Source organism: Gordionus sp. m RMFG-2023, chromosome 3 (genome assembly GCF_954871325.1).
Source record: "Gordionus sp. m RMFG-2023 chromosome 3, tfGorSpeb1-WG-v2, whole genome shotgun sequence".
Taxonomy (NCBI): domain Eukaryota; kingdom Metazoa; phylum Nematomorpha; class Gordioida; order Chordodea; family Parachordodidae; genus Gordionus; species Gordionus sp. m RMFG-2023.
In genome coordinates, this window is record NC_088777.1 from 5,693,215 (window position 1) to 5,697,406 (window position 4,192).

At 24.8% G+C, this 4,192-nt stretch overlaps 2 long non-coding RNA genes across 2 annotated transcripts; one reads left to right on the plus strand and one right to left on the minus strand.

Moving 5' to 3' along the window:
- LOC135926515 (uncharacterized) lies at window positions 1-819 on the plus strand. The gene is made up of 3 exons (XR_010571903.1): window positions 1-362; window positions 404-513; window positions 564-819. It is a non-coding gene; the product is annotated as an uncharacterized LOC135926515 (long non-coding RNA).
- Window positions 820-1,974: 1,155 nt separating this feature from the next.
- On the minus strand, window positions 1,975-2,593 carry LOC135927372 (uncharacterized). Its single transcript, XR_010572063.1, has 4 exons — window positions 2,542-2,593; window positions 2,369-2,504; window positions 2,079-2,326; window positions 1,975-2,036 (listed from the first exon to the last, which is right to left on the minus strand). It is a non-coding gene; the product is annotated as an uncharacterized LOC135927372 (long non-coding RNA).
- Between the last annotated feature and the right edge of the window lie 1,599 nt (window positions 2,594-4,192).

Here is a 4,192-nt window from a genome sequence, read left to right on the forward strand (position 1 = left end):
TTAAATATTAAAACGCTACTAATTAAATATTAAAACGCTACTAATAAAATATAAAACACTAAAAATATATAACCCTGAATTCATAGTGAGAGCGATTGCGATCGCGATTTAAGCCGCGATTTCGCAGCGACTGATCAGCTGGATCGATCGCAGCGATTTACATTCATAGTGCTAAGTAAGCGATTATATTAATTCACAAAATGAGAGCCGTTATATTATTTCTCTTATACAAAATAATATTGAAGAGGAGGAGATTAAACAATCTTAATATTAATAAAAGAAAAGAGGGCGAATTTTACATTCTCTTTCCTAAACTCTTAAAAAATAAGGTTAAATTTTTCAATTATATGAGGATGACCAAAGTAATATTATTCTATTTTATCTATAAATCATTTTAATTTAGGAAACCTTTTATTATATACTTGAGCATGTAAAACCAATATTGCTTACAACATCCACAAATTTTATAAAATATCCAATAAGTGTTGAAGAAAAGCTAATGGTTTGTTTAAGGTAAAAATAAAGCAATTTATTATTTAAATATATTTTTTATTTATATTTAGCTACAGGCTGTAGATATCCTACCTTAGCTTATTCCTTCAAAATGGGAATATCTACAATCCAAAAAATTGTTAGGACCACTTGCAAAGCTATATGGCAAACTTTGGTGACCCAACATATGAATACAGCTAACAGAAAATATAATACAAACATGTACTTTACATCCACTTTAATTCACTTATTTAATCAACAATCTATTAAATCAGCAACATATATTTCAAAGTTTTATAGAAATTTATTATGTTTATATTTATATAAAAATCCCATATTATAGATATTTATAAATTTAATCAAATCTTATTTTGTATTTTATATAAATATCTTGTTTTGTATTTTATATATATTATAATAAAAATAAATGTTTAATTATTATCCTTCCATTAAAGAAATTTTTTATAAATATAATATTGCAATACCTTCATCAGCTCCAATTGAAAGGTTATTTAGTTTTGGCACAATGTTAAGTATGCCAAAATGGCAAAGGTCTAATTATAAATATTTTAAAAATTTGATTATCTTATAAAATAATGAATTTATTTTAAATACTCTTTTGCAAATTAATATTTCAACTCCAATACTAGTCTCCCTTCCCTATCTATGCTAAGAATGGACTAATACTAATATTAAAATGCCTGATTATTATAATCAAATCATTAAATATTTTATTAATTCTTGCAAATATTCATTCTTATTATGGTAATGTTATGTTCTTCACAAATAAATAATAAAAACTGTATTTTACAAACTATTCTAACTTAATTGGTAATGATAATTTAAAAGTATCTTATATTTAAGATACTCTAAATAGTCAAAAGATACAAGTATCTTTTATCTTGTATCTTTTTGATATTTTGAAAAAGATACTAGTATCTGTATCTAATTCATTTTTTCACAAAGAATCTGTATCTAGATTCTTTTTCCAGAGGACCTGCCCAACTCTGTTCAATAGTATATAATTTTATTTCAAATAATATGAATGTATACAAAATATCTATTTAAAATAATATAAATATACACAAAATATCTATTTCATAATAAAAATATATACAAAATAATTTTATTTAATTAAAGTTGCGTATGAGATCATACATTTGATCAGAAAGATCTTTCTTCTCTTGAATACTGCATCTGTCTAATTTCTCTCTCATTACATGACATATCGCATATTCATTATATCTATTTTTAGTCATCTCTAATTCCAATTTCATTTTTTCATGTTCTAATTTTAGTAAAGTTTTTATTTCATCTATTTTAAAATTTTCTATAAAGTAAATAATAAATATAAATTACCTATATCATTATTCCTTCTCTTAGGATATTTACAAGATGTAATAATAGAGTCAGAAAAAATAGATTCTTAAATATAAATAATGTATATTTTTAAAATTTATAATTACCACACTCATTACTAAGCTGTGATGGAGGTCCTTTAGGAATAATAGTATCTATTATAAGATCACTATCAATACAATCAACTAAATAAAAAATATATTACCAATTCAAATGTTATATTTTACATTCATTTGTCTCCCCAATAATTTCATTAAAGATATTATTTACATCTTTTGGAATAGATCCTTCCCCCATATCTAAAGAGGATAACTGTAACCTTGGTGTTACAGTTTCTACCAGGAATAGCTTTCCTGGTAGTATGGCCATGAAATATGATGGTCTGCCTGTGACCCACTCTTAAGTTTGGTCATTTTTAGTCTTTCTCTCATGAAACAATCTCTTAGATTTTTCCAAAGAGCTTTGATAGATGAATCTAAAAAGGTTTATAAATATAATATATATGCAAAATTATTACTGGCCATATTATACTGGTGGGCTAATAATTCCCAAATATTATTCTTGTATATAATATTTTTATATAAATTATTATGTTTATTATACAAACATTCATATTCTTTAACTGATACTATAAAAGCTGTTTTATCTATTTTCTAAAAAAATTTTTTTAATTTAAATCATAATTTTAACTTGATGATTCTTTGATTTTACATCATCAAAAAATGTAACCATTGAATTCATTTCAAATAATTTAAAAATAGCGCTAAATCTTAAATTTTAAGATAAATTCACCAAAATGTGTATTTAACGAAGCAATATTTCAAAATCTTCGCGATAAACACAAAATGATTTGTGTTTTGAAAAAATCGCGGGCGATCGGTAACTATGAATGCGATATCATATTTACTGTATTTTGTATTTATCGCGTCTAAATCGCAATCGCAATCGCGCCACTATGAATTCAGGGTAAAACGCTAAAACGCTATGTTAACTTAAAAACCTAAAAAATAATATAATAATCATTATGATTTATCATCCCTTATTACATATTTTATTATTCTGAAATTCAAAATCTTATTCATATATTCGATTTGATCAATTATTTCAAATTACATATTTTATTCCGATTTATTCCAAATATTTATATTCTGATATTCGATTGGATTAATTATTCATTAATTATTTATGAAATATGGTAATAACAATTTTGAGAAATTTGATAATAATAATGACTGAGTTTAACGAGCAAGCTATGTGACAGATTCACGATTCCTAAGGACAACTTACGATAAGGATATCAAGCTTATGATTTTATCAAACCTATGCGATTGATTCAAGCCTACGAAAACGTATGGACTCACGCAACTCTAATAAACGATTTTATCAAACCTACGTGATAGAATCAAGGCTACGAGAACATTTGAGACTTATGCGCTAACCAAGAAGAAACCGAGTACAATCGAAACGGGAAAAACTTCTAGGACAACAAGCTCTCGATGACTGCTGAGAAGAAGCTTTGTTCTTTGTAGAAGAGGGGGAGTGTTGATTAGTCTTATATTTTAAATTTGAATATTTATTTATTTGTAAAATATATTAACGTTATATCATTTGAATATCTTATATTATTTAAATTGATTGTTTAATATATTCAATTAACTTTGTTTGATATTTTTTGTATAAATAGATTGTGATAGAAAAAAGAAGTTAGTTAATAAAATTAAAATTTATATTACTAAAACAAATTTGTTTAACCTTTACTTAAAAATTTGATTATAGTTATTTATTTAATAAAGATTAATAATTATATTTTAGTATATATTTTTTATTTTATATTTAGGTTCTTAAGTTCCCAATGCCAAATCTCCCAATTGTAACACTCTTAAATATCGGATTCTAAATTGTGATTAAAATCAATGAATTCTAAATATAATTAATGTTTCTTTTTTCCCTAATTCAAAATATTTGTGAATCTCATAATTTTACCCTTTTTACAGATATTATTTTTTCTTTTCGGTATATTCAGATATAGAAGTTTAAAAAATTTGAATGAAACAGCTGTGGACGCCATTTTGATTACCCATAATCATTATTAAAAATTTTAAACGAGAGGCCAATTTTTTCCTATGTCTGACACAAACTTTATTAAAGAATTGCCTGATCACCGAGATAATAAGGATGCTAGTTATCAATTTAATAGTAGTTTTTAACATGAGAATAATTGCTATATGGGTTACCACAATGGCGGGTCAAGCTGATTTGCATTCAACGACGCTTTCAAATGCATTGTTATGAATGCATCGCCAGTCTAGGTATTGTATGTCATTGGTTGATATTTAATGCT